The following is a 22,371-nucleotide window of genomic DNA, read 5'->3' on the forward strand; positions in this document are numbered from 1 at the left end:
ACGTCTTATGAATAAAGAAGAAAAAATAAGGTCCTCACCGGATGCCCATGCACATATTTATGGCTCATGACTGTTTGATAATGATCTAGGCTGGGAACCATGGCTGATTTTTTTTCTTTCTCTCTCCCCCTCCCCAAGGATTGTAGTTAGCATCACCTAATTTGGGGCAAATTTTGGTTGGGAGTGACAGAGGTCAGTTCTGGGACTTTTCCTGACCTGAGCCTGTATCTTGATTGGCTAAGCATTGATGAAACTCCTTATCCCTCCGTAGCTAATGGTTTCCTCCCCGCCTCCAGCCAAGGTCTGGAAGTCCGAGTTACTGTGACAGCATAGACCTTTACATGCATGTTGTAGTCTGGAGCTGTGAATAATGATGGTAGAGGCATCAATGTTCTTTCCATCACATAACTGAACAGGAATCTCTCCCACTCTTACTGCCTGCCATTGACATGTATTGGGAAGATTTGCAGGCTCTTAGGCATCCTGTTTGGCTGTGTTATAAATATACTTTCCTTGGACATGAAGTCTTGGGTAGGACTCTTTATTCTTTAATGGAATGTGGGTAAGGATGAGAGACTTCCTTCCCTACAGGATATTAGTGAACCAGATGGGTTTTTATAACAATCGCTGATATGGTCACCATTATTGATATTGGCTTTATATTCCAGATTTAGTAATTGAGTTTAAATTCCACCAATTGCTGTGCTGGGATTTGATCTGCATTAACCAATGCCTCTGTACTATTGGCCAGTGAGATTACCACTACGCCACCATCTCCCCCTACTGACTTGAATGGTTGGTAGTGTGTTGCCCTGTCTGCCCCATGGAACACTGACTGAAAATGAGTCAGCTTTGTTGAGTAAATAGTGGGTCCACAAAATAAAATTGCCCAAATTCATCCAGGTTAACAATTTTATGCAAGACTTTCTATGTGAAATAGAAAAATTCAATAGAAAGGGAGGGGTTATGCTTTGGAACAGAGTGAAGAGAACTGTCTGTTCTATATATCTTGCTATGCTGTACTTGCCTTGAAAGGTCATTTGCCCCTTTGTAACTACTGGAAAGAATTATTAGTTTCAATATATGAATTCTAAGTAGAGAAAATGGTTGATAGAGTGTAATGAGAGTAAAGATTCTTTTCTTCTAAATAATTCTGTGGTATCATTACCCAAATCCCCAGATATAGAGGTAAAAGCAGGAATTCACTAGTTTAGAACGAATGCCAGATAGCTACTGTAGTGTACAATCTTCTGATTTAATGTTCAGGATCTCAAAAAGGCTTCATTCATTCCTAACGTTTTGAAACTGGGTGTTTGTCATGGTGCTTGTGAATGAAACCTATTGCACTGCAGCCTAGTATTTCCCAGCTCTTGTTTCCACTCACTGCTCTTTAAACACTTGACGTGTGGAAAAGAAATGGACTCTGAAATTGGGACCAGCATACTACATTACAAAAGCTATATAAAAAGTTTTCGATGTGGCCGGTGGCTCCGTGAAGTAAATAAATTGAGACATTTTGTCGCCAAAGATCTAAACTTTCATTGACCTTTAAGTGTATTACAGAATTTCAGGGTGTCCTTCAGTCGTCTTGTAAATATGGCTTAATGGGATTGCTATGTATTGCAATTAACAAAACAAGCCAAATACTTTATCCTCCGGAGATATGCTGCTTTATCATTCTCAGTTATAGTCCCACCACCTCCTAATCTTCAGTCATCAGTCTTCTCCTCAAAAACCCCCATTGACACGGTCATCATTGCAAACTACTGCTCCATCTCCAATCTCCCTGCCTTTCATGTTTTGAACAGCTGTCACCTTCCAAATTGATACCAATATTTCCTGAAACTCCATGTTTGAATCCTTCCAATCAGGTTTTTGACCTTGTCACAATAGCAAAACACAATAGGGCCTTGGCAAAGTCATACATGGCATCCTATGTAACTATGAGAAAGGTAACCCATTCTCTTGTTTTCCACTTGTGAACCTTAATAGTCCATGCTAGCAGGCCATTTTGTTTGGTTATTTGGATGGCTAGCATTTGTGGAAACTCATTATTTTATTAAAAGGCTCCAAAGAATACCACAGAGAAATCCACATGATTGTGTTTTCTGAATATAAAAGTACATCTTTGCCAGCAGAGGCTGCCCTAGTTAAGTCCAGAAAAGGCAGTTGGCAAGGATCAAGTGTGCAAAAAGGGCACTGCTGAAATTTAACATACTACAGCTTACAATGCAGAGAATTGCTGCTGCTTTTACAACAAGAACTACTCTATCCATTATCTTGTAAGGTCTGGAACTGAGATAAGCCCCACTGGACACATGTTGTGTTCACTATAAGCTCAACTTTTTTGAAAAAAGAACAAAGCTCCTATTTCAAATTAACACTGGCATCCACCAGAGCTACATATACTGTTATAATGCCCCATTTGTTCCTGGTATCTTCCAGTCAATAACTTTTTTGGACTGTGCAAAAAGATAATATTGCACTTGGGGGTACCCGTTGTCAAATCTCACTAGTTTATCCATTGTTCATGATGGTGAGCAGACCTCACTAGATAAGCAGGAGAGGCTGCCCCTTGTGTCATCCATTTCATTAATGGAGATAGCGTCAAATAAGGTGGGTAACAATGCAAAACTGTGCCTCATTCTCTCAAGACAGGTCTTCAAGTTTTCCATCCATCGGTCCACAGAAGTTGAAGGTGCAGTAACTTTTAAATAGAATCGAAGATTTGCCATTTTTTATGCTTTCCAACTTAATTGGGAAGCTGCCTTGAGTGGTAGATGTTAAATTCACAGAAGCTGATGAAAGCAATGTAGGTTGTTACATTGTTACATTACATCCCTGATTCTTATGGGGTTCCACACTTCTGTACAAGACCAAAATATGCTCTCCTTGTGAGACCAAAATCCAACCCGTGCCCTTTTAATTGCTCTGTCAGTCTCCAAATCATACATATATTGTGACAACCCAAAGAACCATCCACTTAAGTGTCATTGTTACCAATTAGATCCCTCTGTAGTTTACAGTGTCTTGGATAGGATGAAACTACAGTTGATCTAGATCACCAAGGCTCTGCTCATCGGCAAGTCAGCTAACAGAACCGGCCGAGAAAGGACATTTTCTTCAGCTGAAGGGGATTTCCAAGGAGAGTTGCTGGTTTCAGGAATTGATCTTCAAGACCATTACCAGATACCTGTCCCTACTCTATCCTTCACACATGACACAGACCTTACAGAAAAGCCCAATTATGTTCTCGTCTGCTATCTATGTACATTCCAGCTGTGCTTGCTGTGCCCAGTTGTTGCTATCCTGAGATTCGCAAAACAACGCAGGTCAGTTGTTGAACCCTCCCGGTTTTTAATAGACCTATTTATTGTTTAATCCTTCTCTCTCTCTCTCTCTCTCTCTCTCTGCACCCCAGCCACGTGCCTCCCCAAAAACATACAACCCTGATGTATATATCTTAAACTAGTAAATGACATGCTGTAATTTTTATTTCAAATGTTTTCCTTCCCTTTGGTAAAATATCTAGATTTTGGTGACATAACAAGTAGTAGTATTCTGTGAAATTGCAGATCAAACCCACATCCTGATACTGGCCTGGAATGTTGGAGAGCACAAATATGACACGCCATATTGTTGCTTCCACAAACTTTTCTCTGAGGCCTTTGTTGTAGCTAGAGATGGAATTATAGCCATTATTTAAATCCATCAGCTGCAAAAGCCTTGAATGGAGCTCTCTTTCTACATTAAGTTCCAAATTGTTTGGGCTTTTTCCTTCGAAGAAAATATGAAATTAACTTACTTTTGTTTCAATAAACACTGTTTCATTTTGGTTTACTTTGGCTTCTCACTCGCAACTATTTCAATCTATTCAGTTATTTGAAATTTAAGCCATCACCTGGGCAAATGATTTCAGGTGGCACCACACCACACACATGTTGACTGTCCAGTGTGATTTGTGGCCTGAATGCCACACAAAGCTCAATGATGCACGTGAAAATAACTTTTATCTCTTAATCTGCTACAGCAAGCCACTTGTCATCACAGCATAATACATTCCTGGTTTTTTTATTTATGTTGAAAATAATGTAAAAATAGCAGCCAGTATGTTCGTGATTTTGGCACGTTCAGTTATGTCCTTGCTCAGTATAGGACCACAATAGAAAGTGCTGTCAGTGAAATGTCTTGAAACACCCTTTTATGTTGTGTGCCAACACAACTTTCCCTCCTCCCCCACCTCCTCCTCCCCTTTGCCCTTCTATTACTCCACTCCCTGTGCTTCTGTAATAGCTTAAAACCTGTTATGTGGCTAATCATTTACTTTTTTAATCTGTTTTCTGCTGGAGGCAAATTGTGCAAATTTACATTCAATAAATCAACAGACTGAGTTAGCAACGTAGTTTCAGAATTTAGTTATATTCTAAGAAATTTTCTACTTTAACCATTTTTATTTACTACACACTATGTATGTATTAATTACCTGTTTTAATTCAATTAGAACAAAAACCATGAGAAGCTGCTGTATGTGGATGCTTGGTTGGATGAGAGTTTGCACCCTAATTTCTTAAAATGCGTAACTACGTTTTGCTGCTTACAGGAAAGAGGTTTCAGGTTCTGCTCTTCAAGCTTCCTGAGCTTGGAGGAAAGGAAAAATCTGCCCTCTGAGGGTTAGGCCTTCTTGTGCCAATCACTAGTTTCCCAGGTATAGGAAATTTGAAAAGCTGAAGCTTTCAAATTTTTGGGAAGGGGGAGGGGAAATGTGTATGAAAGTGGATAGATTAGAGAAGCTGGGGCTGTTTGCCCTAGAGAAGAGAAGGTTGAGAGTAAATTTGATAGATATCTTTGATAAAAATCATGACAGATCTGGCCAGAATAGATTGGGAGAAACCATTGTTGGAACAGCTTGCAAATCAATTGACATCAATTGAAGATGAATGACAAAAGAACAAAGTGACATGAGGAAATACTTTTGAACACAGCCAGTAGTTAGGATCTGGAATGCACTGTCTGGATAAACAGCTGAAGAGAGAGAATTTGCAGCGCTGTGGGAAAAGTGTATGGTAGAATGACCAGCTGAGTTGCTCATGTAGAGAGCTGGAATGGGCATAATGGTGGGGAAAGGGGGGATGGTGGTTGGTTGGGGAAGGGGTGTGGTCCTGTATTGTAACCATTCTATGATTCTGAGAAGGGAAAATCAAAAGTTGCGACACCTTGCATACCTTCACACTTCTGATTAACTGGCCTAGGAGCAGCACTGTGGAAGTCTGGGTGCTTCTAGTCTGACTAGAGCGCCCGTTGATCCTAAGCTCTTTAATTATTCTAGTCAAAGTTTGCGCTGTTCAGCCAGATTAAGGATGTTTCAGAAAACTCTATTAATCATTGTGGACCTCTTTCACATAATTGAGTCCCATGCTAAGGATGATGACCTAGACCAAGGGTGCGGTTACAGTTTTGCTGCTGCGAGGCAAAGTGCCCACTGTCAGATCAGCAATCCAACTCCAAGGACTTCTCATATCTCATGAATTTTAGGAAACCCAAAAGATCCTGATCACATTGCACTTATTTATCCCGAGAGAGATTTCCTGTCTGGAGGGTAGCATCTGATTTGAAAGAGCACATTGGATCAAACTTATTTAAAGTGCGAATTTTGTAGGAATTTATGAAAACTAATGAAGTGAGCACTTATGAAAAGAGCATTTTTTTCCGAAAAATGTTCTGTGAAATGTGTTGACATTTTTCTACATATAAAGCACTGTATAGGTGCTGGTTATTTTGTCATGTATCCTGCAACACTTTGTAGTAATCCAAATGTAGGCTCCTGTTCTCTCTTGCAGATTCCCTGCTCAACATTTTTTGATCAAGGGAGGCTTCCTACTGTAGCCTTATTTGCTTCCTTGATCCCCACCTTAATGAAGCAATGCCTATGGCTGAAGGAATTTGTGCAAGGGAGTCGCTCAACAAGACAAGAATGTTGTAAACATTGTCCTCCGAGGAGTAAGAAATTAAAGAATTTCAGGGTTCAAGGAATTAAGTCAAACTTTGGTTTTGCAGTGAGATAAAAACAAAATATCACATGCTGGAAACCTGAAATAAAAACAGAAAATGCTGAAAAAGCTCATCAGGTCTGGCAGTATCTGTGGCAGAGTCATATTGGACTTGAAGCGTTAACTCTGTTTCTCTCTCCATGGATGCTGCCAGATCTGAGTTTTTCCAGAATTTTCTGTTTTTATTTGGTATGCAGGGTAGTTTGTAAATGGTACGTACTGAAGCTACATCTTGGTGGTGGATGGGGTGTCAACGAAGCAGGCTGTGGATGGTGTTGAACTTTGAGTGTCGTTGGAGCTGCACTCATCCAAACAACTGGGGAATGTTCCATCATATTCCTGATTTGTGCCTTGTAGATGTTGGAAAGATTTTGTGGAGAAGGAAGGTGAGTCGTTCACTACAGAATATTGAGCCTCTGACCTGGTCTTGTAGCCGCAGTATTTAGATGGCATGTCCAGTTAAGTTTGTGGTCAGCAGTAACCCCCAGCATCATGTTGGTGGTGGATTTGATGATTATAAGGGCATTGAATGTCAAGGGGAGGTGATTATACATTTTCCTGTTGGAAATAGTCATTGCCTGGCGCTTGTGTAGTGCAAGTCTTACTTGCCACTTATCGGCCCAAGCCTGAATGTTGTCCAGGTCTTGCTGCAAGTGGGTATTGATTGCTTCAGTATCTGATGAGTTGCGAATAGAACTGTACACTACACAAGCATCAATGAACATCCCCATTGTGATGGAGGGAATGTCATTGATGAAGAAGGAGAAGGTGGTTGGGAATAGGACACTACCCTGAGGAACTCCTGCAGCAATGTCCTGAGACTGAGTTGATTGGCCTACAACAACCCCAACTAATGTTTTTTGTTAGGTATGACCAGCCAATGGGGAGCTTTCCCCTGATTCTCATTGACATTGTGTCAGATGAGTGTATCCTTCCTTTCAATGCTGATGAGGCATTTATTACAGTAGAATGGCCTTTGTTGCATGGGATGCTGGAGCTTTTGATATTAGGGAAAATGTTTTTCTTGCTCTAATAGGGTTGTGTCAGCTTCAGTGAAAAGTGGTGGCAGTTGGTGGACTTTCCCTCTATTGTCCCTGCTTTTTTCTCCACTCTGGATGTTTGACTGTCAGATTCAGAAAAGCAGTAACTCTGTTGCACAATACTCTTTTTTTTAAAAAAACCCTTGCAAGAAGTCATCAACGTATGAAGGATTATTTTGACATTGGCTCACTTTTACTGATGCTGCAGGTTTTCTTTGTGTCAAAACTTCATCCCTCTCCTCCCTTATTTTCACCTCTCGTTGCACCTGGGTGTCCTGTTACCACTTCTGTAGAGATGATGTGGTCACAGGTTTTTGTTAAGGCGGTTCCATAATGAGACCCACAAGCCCAGACTAGGTTAGCTAACTCAAGTTTGCCTCAAGCAGAAAGCACTAGTGGGTGATATAAGTTAATACTGGCCACCATTATATGCCTGCCATGGCTGCAGTACTTCAGTGAGCCTCATTGCTCAGTGTTATTGGGTAAACAGAAATCGCTTTCTTTCTACCTTTGCATTGTAATGTTTTAAAATGTAGCTAGTCTTAATGGTCTTTCATAATCTGATTTGGGTACTGGGACAGATTATGGTAGTAAGCCTGTGTTTAGTGCTTTCAAGGAAAATGTTGAGAGAATGGATGGTTAATCTCAGATTATAAACTAATTCAGTTACTGCATCAGGATACAATTCAGCAAAATGATTTTATGCATTAGAATTCAGTGCTTGGGGTGTTTTTGGTGCAGGATCAATGCTGATTTCTGAAGCACCCTGCTGTATTCCTAAAGCTTGTACATTCTCAACAGTTCCAACCTCTAGTTGATGCAGCACAGAACTATTATGTCTTTCCTTTTCCATCTGATTATGGTTGTATAGGCACATTGTCTTTAGGAATTTCGGATTTGCAAACCAAGAGCTGCTTACAAAGCACAGCAACGCTTCAAGTATCCAAGGTAATGGCAGAAATGAGAGTTGATTGTGAACTTTTATAATAGAGCTGATTTCAGAGAGTTTCAGAAGAATGATTCCTGTGTAAGAAATGTCTGCCTGCTACTTAGCATTGTCTACGTCTGGCTTTAATCCATTTCTTTCTGGAGCAAACCAGGCCATTTTATAGAGTGAAATATCTAAAGATTGTATTTTTAGCTTGCTTTTCACATTTGTGCTGCATCCATTTTAATGCAAGGATTGCTTAAACTTTGTTGAGATTATTTAACTCTAAGCAGTCTTGTACTTTAGGAACAGCAACCAAATTGTTCTTGCCTTTTTTATACATGTATCAAACACCTTTCTCACTAAAATTACAGAAAGGTAGCAGTAGGTTGTGAAATTTTCATATTCAGTTGAACTGAGTGGAGTAAAGATTTGGAGAAAGCACTTTGAGCCGTATTCTTTGTTTTAAAATTGGAATCCAACCCTGCTGTTCTACTGCCTGTGAAACTGGTTCAAGCAGTCTGATGTTAAAATGGTGGTTGTGATGGGAATGGAGTTTCACTTAAAGCATCCCTAAAAAAATGATTTTCTTTTGGCAAGAAATGGCATTGAAGTCTGCCTTTAATCTATGTTCTCTTGCCTAAAAATTATTAATTTTAAAAAGCCTACTTACATCCATTATTCACTGCATTCACCATTTTTGAGGCTGAAAATATGTTGCCCGATCTCTTTTTTTAAAAACCTCCATGGAAGAATTTTAGTTTACAGTCTAGATTGTCAAGTCCAAGATGCTTTTGCAAAGCATTTTTAAGATGATGATTTGTTTTAATTTGGCAAATAGTCAGAAATCCAGTGTTAAATGAAGAATGCAGTTCCTTTCAAGCTAAAATCTTGGATATTCCCAGCTACTTTTAAGAACATTAACTTTTGTAGTTGTTAATAGCCTCATGGACTGTGACTATCGTTTTTGTCTAAATTTCTGTACTTATACGGAATATAATTTAGACTACAGTGCAAGTCCAGTGAACCTATCTGTTTACAGTTGACTTTGAAGCCATGAGTGTATGGGATATGTCACTGCTTGTAGTACACACAGAATGTAACAAAGGAAGAGCTTGTATTCCTTTCATGATATCAGGACATCCCAAAAGCGCTTACAGCCAATGATGTAATTTTGAAGATTTTTCATACATAAACGTGTGATACTTGTCCCACCCTGTGTACTGTAATAGGCTTCCCTGGAAACCTTACTCTTTTTATCTGTGCGTTTTTCTTAAACTTCTGTGGCAGAAAATTAGAATGCTACCTCATGCTTGAACTTTGCCCCAAGTTAACAGGATAGAAGTCTCCCTCTTCCAGCTGGCTGCAAGAATCCTGTGTCATGTACATGGTCCAGTTCTAATTGCCTAAATCTAATCCAAGGCCAGCACAGTGTTGGATGTGAAAATTGGAAATGGTGCAACTGTAGGTGATATGTGGCTAGATAGTGATTTATAAAGTATTTGGGCTAGAATAACAGGTACTTCCTTTGCATCCAGCCAGCTGAGTGGTATCAATGCTGAATGTGGAAGCTTTTTTCCATTCTCTCGGCCTTATATTCTTAACCTTGATGAGTATAACATTCACTAAAAAGGGAAAATTGTTAGTTAGGCAGCAGAACCACAGGTCAGGTTCAAAGGTGTGGATAGATTGAAAAAGATAAAGACTCAGCTGATTTTGGACTTGACAGTTTGGACTGTAAACTAAATTTCCTCCATAGGGGTTTTTTAAAAAAAAGAGATTGGGCAACGTATTTTCAGCCTCAAAAATAGTGAATGCAATGAATAATGGATGTAAGTAGGCTTTTTAAAATTAATGATTTTTAGGTAAGAGAAAAGCAGACTTCAATGTCATTTCTTGCCAAAAAGCAACCATCATACTTTTTAAAGATGAATTAAACATAGATGATACTTTATAGCATTTAATTCAGCTTATGACAAAAGTAACTGGAGGAAATTATTTTTTAATTGGATATCTTGAGCTAAATTGCTACACTTGGAATTTTTGAGTTGAAGTAGAGATTTTGACTGTGTGGTTGTGCATCACATATTGAAGGGAATGGGCTTCATACCATTGCTCACTTTTTTCATTTTCCAAGATTCCAGAAGACGAGGGAGGCATTCATTATCCTTACTTCCTAACTCTTTTCCCCCTCCTCCAACCCAAAACAATGAAATAGGTACAAAGATTTCCCTTTATTCGTGTTTTCAGATTTTAGAAAATCCTTTCCTTGACATGATTTTAAACTTCCTTTCTCACCTACCATGGACAATTGCATCTAGCCACCATTTTAACATTGATCTCAGTTTTCAGGTAGGCACCAAGTAGACACCAGATGCTTTCCCTGTTAGAAATTAAACATAAGAGGATATATGAGCTGGGCCATTTTTGTGTGCCTCCTAGCAACCAGTCACACGCAAGGAGACTGGCAGAGTCCACTGGACAGGGGGCCTTACTTACCCTTGGTGCAACTGTGATGTATGGTGTAATGAAAGAAACCTAATTTATCAAAACAGAGCCTTCCCACAAAAATTGTTGCATTTTAGGGCAGAAATATTGAGAAAATGTTTATGAAGTGTTAGAAAACTCTACATTGACAAGTCATTAAAAAAATAGTTATGATGCATCATTTAAATATCATAGTACAATTAAATACACTTTGCATGTAATCAGCCGTTAAATCTTCTAAGTTAGAATGATCACTCAGCTACAGGCTCAGCTTTCCTCTGTGTAGAGCTTGTGATCTTCGTGTTGCTATGACAAGATACTGAGAGGGAGACCAGACACCTGCGCAGGATTGAAAGTCATATGAGGTTTCTCTACCCTGCCGTTGTGTAATTGCTTTTATCTTGTCAAGAGCATATTGGCGAACTGAGCAATCAGTATTAAACTAGGGTTACTCCTGGAAGCTATCCAGCCTTCAGATAATTTGAAGCTTTTTTTTGCACTAAAAAAATTATCCTATAATTTTAATTAAGGAATGCAAATAACATTTAATAGGGGGATTTAGTCCTTATAAAATTAAATAACCAGCTCATTTGAAATAAGTAAAGACATACTTTCATTTATATAGCACTTTTCACGACTACGGGATGTCTCAAAGCCCTGTAGAATCAATGAAGTCACTGTTGTAATGTAGGAAATGCAAACTCCCACAAATAACAATGTTATAATGACCAGAGAGTCTTTTTTTTAATGTAGATTGAGAGATAAAAATTGATCAGGACACGAGGGAGAATTCATCTGCTCTCCTTTGAAATAGTGTCGTGGGATCTTTTGCATTCATCTGAGCAGACTGATGGGCTTTGGCCTCAGTTTAATATCTCATCGAAATACGGCACCTCTGACTGTGCAGCGCTCTGTTAGTACTGCACTGGAGTGTCAGCCTTGATTTTTGTGCTGAAGCCCCAGAGTGAAGAGTTGAACACCGGAGCCTTGTGACTCAGAGGTGAGAATACTATCAACTAAGCCATGGTGTTACGTAATTAAAAGGAATATTAGGTTCTTTGATTCCAAGTTAGACAAATTAATTTTGTGAACAACCTACTACAAAATAGGCCCTGTCAACAGTGTAAACTCCTGAAAGCCCCAAGTTAATTCCTGAAAAACCCCACAGTTCTCCTTAATTTCATTTTACCTCCTGAAAAGTGGTGTTGGAATCCTGGAATATTTTAGGTTAAAGAGTTGTAAGTTCTTTCATATTTTGTTTTCAGCACTGCTTCCTAATTGTTGGAATTAGGATTTATTGGTGCTGTAGATCAGGAAGTCATTAGAGGGCTTTACAAGTGCAGATATCTAAACAAGGCCTAACAAGCCATAATTTGGACATCTTTGCATTATGTTTGATGCTCTGCAAGATTTAACTGCACAATTTAATGCAAAGCAGTTATTATCTGTTAGTGATTGTGACAACAGAAACTGCCAATTGTTACATTCAGACATAATTGTGTGACATAACTATCTATTGCAATGTCAATTCAGTCTTGTGTGAAAAGCATTGTGTGGCGAAGAGTTACTTGCAGGTAAATTTAAGTAAGTTTATTCATTATCTACTAAAGTAAGGTTTAATTCAGAGACAAGGAAGGCAGATTAGCCTGTTCTAGCTCAAATGTTACGAACAAAGGCATCGTGATCACTCTCCAAGACAATTATTTTCTTTTCCTTGGTCAACTTTTTCAGGCTTAAAGTTATAATTATGTAATTCCTTTCCTATTCAATAAAATTGACTCTAATGTCCTGATATTATGACTTCAACTCTGTCTAGAATGTACAGAGCAGGCGAGTACAGGATTGTTTGTTCAAGGGAACTGTATTGTATTCAGCCACTTATCAGTGATGCTATTTGTAGCCTGTTCTGCAGAACTTAATAGAATATTTCTCTGCCAAAGACCAATGGCAAATTTTGTTCAGCATTCTATTATGTCGTGTTCCATTGGAAAGTATTCTTGCAGAAAGAAGCTCTTTGAGATTTTTTTTAAGAGGGCAGTTCTGTCTGGTGAGTTGCAGTGAATAGGGATCATTTATTAAAGCACCTCTACATTCTTAAAAGCTGAAAATAATTTTATCAAAATTTAATTGTTTTAAAATAAATTTACTTAGGTGTATACAATTTGACAGGTTAGTGCTCCATTGCTGAAGAAGATTAAAATGTTATATTCAAGTTACCCCAATAGTGTGTTCCCAATCCCAGCTATGTTAATGGAGTTGCATATGGGGTACTGTTGAGCAGACCTTGGTGTTTGTTTAAAAAGCATTAGAGCCTCCCAGTGACAGTGAAAGATGAACCTTGAAAGCTGAGAAAATTGATGAACTTGTTTATTCCATGAACGAAAAAGACAATGAGATTCACAAAGTGACCATTATTGTCAAGTAGATTAATGTAGATACTGCTTGTACGTTTCTCTCTCTCAATCACTCGTAACTGGTGTAACTTGCACCTGCTGTGTGGCTGATTAACTGACAATGTCCACTGCATCAATATGTAGGATATGAAACCATGAAACTGACACAAGTGAGAGCTTTGCACTATATTTTACAGTCCTGATGTTTGCCTTCTTGAAATTAATCAGTTTTAGGTCCTTGGGCTAGTGAGGAGGGGTGAGAAAATCAGCAAGGGTTTCTGCATTTGATCACTCTCCAATGATCTTCCGTCAGTTTCTATGTACATGTTGAGTAGGTGCCTGATCAGACCCCTACTGATGATCACTGCCTAAATTTAAATGAAAAGCCAGTTTGGACATACATGTGAATTAGAAACATGAGTAGGCCTTTCAGCCCCTTGGGCCTGCTCCGCAATTCAATAAGATCATGTCTGATGTGATTGTGGCCTCAACTCTACATTCCTTATACCCCAATTAGACTCCCTTGTTAGCTCAAGAATCTATCTACCTCTGTCTTATAAATATTCAATGGTCCTGTCTCCATCACTGTCTAGGGAAGGGTGTTCCAAATACTCAAGCCTTTGAGAGAAAATCTTTTTCGTCATCTCTGTCCCAAATGGGCGACCCCTCGTTTTTAAACTGTGTCCCCTAGTTCTAGTGTCTCACACAGAGGTAAACATCCTCTCGAGCATCCACTCTGTCAAGTGATAAGAACATAAGAAATAGCAACAGGAGTAGACCATTCAGCCCCTCGAGCCTGTTCCGCCATTCAATAAGTTTTGTTATTCATTCACGGGATGTGGGCTTCGCTGGCTGGGCCAGCATTTATTGCCCATTCCTAGTTGCCCTTGAGAAGGTGGTGGTGAGCTGCCTTCTTGAACCGCTGCAGTCCATGTGGTGTAGTTACACCCACAGTGCTGTTAGGAAGAGAGATTTTGACCCAGTGACAGTGAGGGAACAGTGATTATATTCCCAAGCCAGAATGGTGAGTGACTTGGAGGAGAAATTCCAGGTGGTGGTGTTCCCATCTTATCTTCTGCCCTTGTCCTTCTAGGTGGTAGTGGTTGTGGGCTTGGAAGATGCTGTCTAAGGAGCCTTGGTAAATTTCTGCAGTGCATCTTGTAGATGGTACACACTGCTGCTACTGTGTGTCGTTGTCGGAGGGAGTGAATGCTTGTGGATGTGGTGCCAGTCAAGCAGACTGATTTGCCTTGGACCTTGTCCAGCTTCTTGAGTGTTGTGGGAGCTGCACTCATCCAGGCAAGTGGGGAGTATTCCATCACGCTCCTGACTTGTGCCTTGCAGATGGTGGACAGCCTTTGGGGAGTCAGTTGGTGAGTTACTCGTCTCTCAATACCTAGACTCTGACCTGCTCTTGTAGCCACAGTATTTATATGGCTAGTCCAGTTCAGTTTCTGGTCAATGGTAACCTCCAGGATGTTGACAGTGGGGGATTCAGTGATGGTAATGCCATTGGACGTCAAGGGGCGATGGTTGTATTTTCTTTTGTTGGAGATGGTCATTGCCAGACACTTGTGTGGCACGAAAGTTACTTGCCACTTGTCAGCCCAAACCTGGATATTGTCCAGGTCTTGCTGCATTTGGACATGGACTGCTTCAGTATCTGAGGAGTTGCGAATGGTGCTGAACATCGTGCAATCATCAGCGAACATCCCCACTTCTGACCTTATGATGGAAGGAATGTCATTGAAGCAGCTGAAGATGGTTGGGCCTAGGATACTACCCTGAGGAACTCCTGCAGTGATGCTCTGGAGCTGAGATGACTGACCTCCAACAACCACAACCATATTCCTTTGTGCTAGGTGTGACTCCAGCCAGCAGAGAGTTTTCCCCCTGATTCCCATTGACTCCAGTTTTACTAGGGCTCCTTGATGCCACACTCAGTCAAATGCTGCCTTGATGTCAAGGGCAGTCACTCTCACCTCGGGAGCTCAGCTCTTTTGTCCATGTTTGAATCAAAGCTGTAATGAGGTCAGGAGCTGAGTTGCCCTGGCAGAACCCAAACTGGGCATCAGTGAGCAGGCTATTGCTAAGCAAGAGCTGTTTGATAGCACTGTTGATAATCCCTTCCATTACTTTACTAATGATGGATAGTAGATTGAAGCGGAGGTGATTGGCCAGCTTGGATTTGTCCTGCTTTTTGTGTACAGGACAAACCTGGGCAATTTTGCACAAAGCCGGGTAGATGCCACTGTTGTAGCTGTACTGGAACAGCTTGGCTAGGGGCGCGGCAAGTTCTGGAGCACAAGTCTTCAGTACTATTGCTGGAATATTGTCAGGGTTCATAGCCTTAGCAGTATCCGCTGCCTGCAGCCATTTCTTGAAATCACGTGGACCGAATCGAATTGGCTGAAGACTGGCACCTGTGGTGCTGGGGACCTCCAGAGGAGGCTGAGATGGATCATCCACTTGGCACTTCTGACTGAAAATTGTTGCGAATGCTTCAGCCTTATCTTTTGCATTGATGTGCTGGACTCCTCCATCATTGAGGATGGGGCTATTTGTGGAGCCTCTTCCTCCAGTGAGTTGTTTAGTTGTCCGCCACCATTCATGACTGGATGTGGCAGGACTGCAGCGTTTAGATCTGATCCATTGGTTGTGGGATCGCTTAGCTATGTCTATCACTTGCTGCTTATACTGTTTGGCATGTAGGTAGTCCTATGTTATAGCTTCAGCAGGTTGACATCTCATTTTTAGGTTTGCCTGGTGCTGCTCCTGGCATGTCCTCCTGCACTCTTCATTGTACCAGGGTTGACTTCCTGGCTTGATGGCAGTCGTAGAGTGGGGGATATGCCGGGCCATGATGTTACAGATTGTGTTTGAGTACAATTCTGCTGCTGCTGATGGCCCACTGTGCCCAGCCTTGAGTTGCTAGATCTGTTCGAAATCTATCCCATTTAGCATGGGTGGTAGTGCCACACAACACGATGGAGGGTATCTTCAATGTGAAGGCGGGACTTCATCTCCACAATGACTGTGCGGTGGTCTCTCCTACTGACACTGTCATAGACAGATGCATCTGCAGCAGGCTGGCTGGTGAGGATGAGGTCAAGTATGTTTTTCCCTCTTGTTGGTTTCCTCAGCACCTGCCACAGACCCTGTCTAGCAGCTATGTCCTTTAGGACTCTGCCAGCTTGGTCAGTAGTGGTGCTGCCGAGCCACTCTTAGTGATGGACATTGAAGTCCCCCCACCCAGAATACATTCTGCGTCCTTGCCGCACTCAGTGCTTCCTCCAAGTGATGTTCAACATGGAGGAGTACTGGTTCATTAGCTGAGGGAGAGCGGTACTTGATAATCTGCAGGAGGTTTCCTTGTCCGTGTTTGACCTGATGCCATGAGACTTCAGGAGAGGGAAGATGGGACTCCCTCCCGACTGTTTACCACTGTGCCGCCACCTCTGCTGGGTCTGTCCTGCCAGTGGGACAGGACATATCCAGGGATGGTGATGGTGGTATCTGGGACGTTATCTGTAAGGTATGATTCTGTGAGGATGACTATGTCAGGCTGTTGCTTGACTAGCCTGTGAGAGAGCTCTCCCAATTTTGGCACTAGTGCCCAGATGTCGATTGGACTGTGATTACCATTGTCATTTCTGGTGCCTTGGTCAATGCCAGGTGGCTATCTCTTTTTTGTGATTTTGTAGTAGTTTGTCACAACTGAGTGGCTTGCTAAGCCATTTCAGAGGGCATTTAGGAGTCATATGGTGTCATGGTAAGCCAGGTAAGGATGACAGATTTCCTTCCCTAAATGTCATTAATGAACCAGATGGGTTTTTACAACTAAGATAAAAGCAAAAAACTGCGGATGCTGGAAATCCAAAACAAAAACAAAAATACCTTGAAAAACTCAGCAGGTCTGACAGCATCTGCGGAGAGGAACACAGTTAACATTTTGAGTCTGTATGACTCTTCAACAGAACTAAGGAAAAATAGAAAAGAGGTGAAATATAAGCTGGTTTAAGTGGGGGTGGGACAGGTAGACCTGGATAGAGGGCCAGTGATAAATGGAGTTAGCCAAAAGATGTCATTGACAAAAGGACAAAGAGGTGTTGAAGCTGGTCATATTATCTAAGGAATGTGATAATAAAGGTACAGATAGCCCTAGTGATGGTGGGTTGGGGGGAAGGGATCGAAATAGGCTAAAAGGCAGAGATAAAACAATGGATGAAAATATATTTAAAAATAATGGAAATAGGTGGGAAAAGAAAAATCTACATAAATTATTGGAAAAAAGGGGGATCGGGAAAGGGGTGGGGCTGGAGGAGAGAGTTCATGATCTAAAATTGTTGAACTCAATACTCAGTCCGGACAGTCTGGAAGGCTGTAAAGTGCCTAGTCAGAAGTTGAGGTGCTGTTCCTCCAGTTTGTGTTGACCTTCACTGGAACATTATGGCAGGCCAAGGACGGACATGTGGGTATGAGAGCAGGGTGGAGTGTTGAAATGGCTAGCGACAGGGAGGTCTGGGTCATACTTGCGGACAGACCGAAGGTGTTACACCAAGCGGTCACCCAGTCTGCGTTTGGTCTCTCCAATGTAGAGGAAATCGCTGCTCCCAATGCGGTTTCCTCTACATTGGAGAGACCAAATGTAGACTGGGTGACCGCTTTGTGGAACACCTTAGGTCTGTCTGCAAGCATGACCCAAACCTCCCTGTTGCTTGCCATTTCAACACTCCACCCTGCTCTCATGCCCACATGTCCGTCCTTGGCCTGCTGCATTGTTCCAGTGAAGCTCAACGCAAACTGGAGGAACACACCTCATCTTCCGACTAGGCACTTTACAGCCTTCCGGACTGAATATTGAGTTCAAAAATTTTAGATCATGAACTCTCTCCTCCAGCCCCACCCCCTTTCCGATCCCCCTTTCTTCCAAAAATTTATATAGATTTTTCTTTTCCCACCGATTTCCATTATTTTTAAATGTAAATCCATCCATTGTTTTATCTCTGCCTTTTTAGCCTTTTTCGATCCCTTCCCCCCCCATCCCACCCCACTAGGGCTATCTTACCTTTCTTATCACATTCCTTAGATAATATCATCAGTTTCAACACCTCTTTGTCCTTTTGTCTCTGACATCTTTTGGTTATCTCCACCTATCACTGGGCCTCTATCCAGCTCTACCTGTCCGCCAACCCCCCCCCCCCCCCCCCCCCCCCCCCGCCCCCACCCCCAGCTTAAACCAGCTTATATTTCACCTCTTTTCCATTTTTCCTTTGTTCTGTTGAAGAGTCATACGGACTCGAAACGTTAACAGTGTTCCTCTCCGCAGATGCTGTCAGACCTGCTGAGTTTTTCCAGGTGTTTTTGTGTTGGGTTTTTACAACAATTGACAGTGGCTTCATGATCATCATTAAGACTTTTAATTCCAGATTTTTATTGAACTCCCACCATCTGTCGTGATGGGATTCAAACCTTGGGTCTCTGGATCACTCGTTCAGCGACAATACCACCACACCATCACCTCCCCTTCATGGCTGATCATCTTGTGTTTTGATTTCCGCACTCCCACCTAACCCCGATAATCTTAGATTCTTGTTAGGCAAAGGAATCAATCTACCTCTGCATTTAGAAATATTCAGTGACCCCCCCTCCTCCACCACCTTCTAAGGCGAAGAGCTCCAAAGTCACACAACCCTCTGAGAAAAATTTCTCATCTGTGCCCTAAAAGGGGACCCCTAATTTTATAACAGTGCCCCCTAATTCTGGACTCACTCACAACAGGAAACATCCTTTAGACGTCCACCTTGTCAAGGCAATTCAGGATCTTTCATGCTTCAATCAAATCACCCCTCACTCTTCTAAATTCCAGTGGAAACAAGTCCAGTCTGTCCAACCTTTCCTCATAAGATAACCCACTCATTCCAGGTATCAATCTAGTAAATCTCTGAACCGCTTCCAATGCATTTACATCCTTCCTTAAATAAGGAGATCAACACTGCACACGGTATTTGAGATGCGGCCTCATCAATGCCCTGTATTACTGAAGCATAACATCCCTTTTTATGTTCAATTCCTCTTGTTGTAAAGGATAGCATTCCATTAGCTGCCTTAATTACTTGCTGTCCCTTCAGGATCTTCTATGTTTCAATAAGACCACCTCTCATTCTTCTAAACGCTAATGGATACAGGCCCAACCTGTCCAACCTTTCCTCATGAGGTAACTGCTTCATCCCAGGTATCAGTTGAGTGAACATTCTCTGAACTGCTAATGCATTTATATTCTTTCTTAAATAAGGAAACCAAAATTGTACAGAGCACTCCAGATGTGGTCTCACCAATGTCCCGTACAACTATGGCAAAACATCCCTACTCTTACGTTCCATTCCCTTTGCAATAAATGACAACGTTTCATTTGACTTCCTAATACTTGCTGTACCTGCATTCTAACTTAGTGATTCATCTGCCAGGACACCCAGGTCTCTCTGTACCTTAAGAGTTTTGCAATCGTTCTCTATTTAAACAATATGCTGCTTTTTTATTCTCCTGCCAAAATGGACACGTTCATATTTTCCTACATTATACTCCATCTACCAAATTTTTTGCTCACTCCTTTAACCTGTCTATATCCCTATGCAGGCTCCCTATGTCCTATTCACAACTTACTTTCCTGCCAATCTTTGTGAAATCAGCAAATTTAGCAAACGTACATTCAGTCCCTTCATCCAATTTATTGATATAAATTGTAAATAGTTGAGGTCCCAGTACTGATCCCTGTGGCACTCTACTAGTTACATCTTGCCAACCTGAAAATGACTCATTTATGTCTACTCTTTGTTTACTGTTAGCTAACCAATCCTCTATCCTTGCTAGCATGTTACCTTCTACACCATGCACTCTTATTTTGTGTAGTAATCTTTGGGGGAAGATAACTCACTTCCTTCAGAAGAGAGGAAAATTGGAAAAACCAGGCAAAGAAAGAAAATTGCAGACTGAATGTACGGTTGCTAAATTTGCTGATAACACAAAGATTGGTAGGAAAGTAAGTTGTGAATAGGACATAAGGAGCCTGCATAGGGATATAGATATGTTAAAGGAGTGGGCAAAAAATTTGGTAGATGGAGTATAATGTAGGAAAATATGAAATTGTCCACTCATTATTATTTAAATAGAGAGCGATTGCAAAACTCTTAAGGTACAGAGAGATCTGGGTGTCCTGGTAGATAAATCACAAAGTTAGTATGCAACTTGTCTTCCCAGATGCACCATGTGATCTTAGTAATTTAGATATGTTTGCATACCATCCTCACCCAGTTGACAAGACAGCTGAAGAGATAAAAACATATTTTAATGTTTTGCATAACGCTAGCCATTCAGACCAAGAACTGAATATTATTCTGAGGCAGGGCTCTTATCTGATGCCTAAGTGCCAGCCTGATGACTGAGTCAAATCTGCTCGTGAAAGGTGTTTTAGAGTTGCTGCACTGTATCAAAGTGAAGGGGTGGGTGGGGATAACAGAAGCACTCGCCTGAACATGCCACCACCTTCCCTCCCAGTAAAATATGTTGATGTGCAGTCAATTCTAACCACTTTTTTTTATTTTAGAAGGAATCAATTCCTTGCTGTTGATGGCGCTACCAAAATCCTTCACCCTCACATATCACAGCACATTTTAAAGCTGGGTGTGTCTCCAAAAGAATTAGTAAGCTGTTAATTAAGGAGAGGTATTTAACTTCAAAAGGCTTTATTTATCTTTCAGGGTTTCAGGAAAAAAAATGAACGTTTGTAAGTTGTGAATTTTGCTTATAAGATAAAGCGTTGTCTTTAGGGAGAGAATACTTGCCAATTTCAGTGTCTCATTTTGAGTTAATGCACAGAAATTGTATAGTTTTTCTGTTTGCACCCACACATTTCCCTTCCGTGAGTCATCATTTCTGTTGCAATTTTTAATCTTGCTTTTAAGTGATAATTGAGCACTTACCATTGTAGTTTAATTTGTTGATATTTTCCATATGCTTTCAATTTTGCTAGATGTAATTGCAGGCTTTGACCACTAAGTAGCTCTGTATTGAGTTGTTGAGGTTTTTTCCAACTCTGCATGACATTCATATAAAGGAAAATTCTAATTGTCAACTGAATGGATAATGCCATGGATTATTTACTTGGCACTCTTAATTAAATTTGTGATTATAAATCACGGTTTTATAACAATAGTTATAGTTCAGAATAAGTTGAAGTCAGTTCTGTAGTAGCCACACTTTTACAAGTAAGAAATATATATTGTCATTCCTTTCCACAGAGCACAGTTGGAATTTTGTGTACAGCTCTGGTCACCACACTACAGGAAGGACGTAATCTCTCTGGAGAGAGTGTAGAGAAGATTTACAAGGATGTTGCCAGGGTTTGAAAATTGCAGCTATGTGGAGAGATTGGATAGGCTAGGGTTGTTTTCCTTAGAATAAAGGAGGCTAAGGGTTGACCTATTTGAGGTGTACAAAAATGAGGGGCCTGGATAGGGTGGACAAGAAAGACTTGTTTTCCCTAGCTGAGTAGTCAATTACCAGGGGTAATTGATAGGTAGAAGGATTAAAGGGGACATGAGGAAAAACTTTTTCATCCAGAGGGTGGGTGGCATCTGGAATTCATTGCCTAGGTTGGTGGTTGAGGTTGAAACGCTTAATCCATTTAAAAGGTACCTGGATCTGCATCTGAAGTGCTCTAACCTGCAAGGCTACAGACCAAGTGCTGGAAAGTGGGATTAAGATGAGCTGCTAGTTTCTTTCTTTTTTTGGCTGGCACAGACATGGGCTGAATGGCCTTTTTCTGTACAGTAACTTTTGTATGGGTTTTCACCACCCCCCCCCCCCCCCCCCCAAAAGAAAAATACCCACAGTAAAAGACTAGTTTGGATCCTTATACAGATTGTTAATGTTGTCAGCATTTCAGAGTAGTGGAGGAATAAAAGGTAAATTATCTAATCTTGTTGGTGGAACTGCTAATGGGGTGGTTTTCAGGAGGTAAAACAAGAGGCTGAAATTGTGACCCTTGCTTCTCAAAACACAGTTTAAAAGAATCTAGAATTCCATGCAATCAAAACAAGATATTGACTTATTCTGCCACTTCAATGGTCCTGATTATTGGCTTTGTAGTGTATTCCAAAGCTTAACAGTGGCTGCTATGAATTTTATAACAGGAATACAATAAATATCCTTGATAATTCTTAGTGAAGATTGCCCAAGAAACATAACTCAATTTTCAAAATCAGTTACAGAATTATTGCAGGGAGCAGACAACCAATAATCAAGTAAACAATAATTAAACATGATGACAACCTACTGAGTTAGCTGTTAAATCGTAGCAAAGACTAGAATGGCAAGACAGGAACATGTACGTTGCTTGCAAGAGTAGGAAAAATGGAATTTTACCCCTTCATCCATTTTCTCTTTTTGGTCAGGAGGAGAGGGGTTCCTCTTGCTGT

At 40.9% G+C, this 22,371-nt stretch overlaps 1 protein-coding gene across 6 annotated transcripts in view; it reads left to right on the forward strand.

Moving 5' to 3' along the window:
- LOC121269090 (ORM1-like protein 3) overlaps positions 1-22,371 on the forward strand; it is a 50,949-nt gene that overhangs the window by 10,399 nt on the left and 18,179 nt on the right. Inside the window, exon 1 of one of the 6 annotated variants that reach the window (XM_041173540.1) lies at positions 8,019-8,035. The exons of the other annotated variants lie outside the window; for them this stretch is intronic. The gene's annotated coding sequence lies outside the window, so the exon portion shown is untranslated. Of the gene's footprint in view, positions 1-8,018; positions 8,036-22,371 lie in introns of those variants that run through there. 6 annotated transcript variants of the gene reach the window in all.

This window comes from Carcharodon carcharias, chromosome 23, assembly GCF_017639515.1.
Source record: "Carcharodon carcharias isolate sCarCar2 chromosome 23, sCarCar2.pri, whole genome shotgun sequence".
NCBI lineage: Eukaryota > Metazoa > Chordata > Chondrichthyes > Lamniformes > Lamnidae > Carcharodon > Carcharodon carcharias.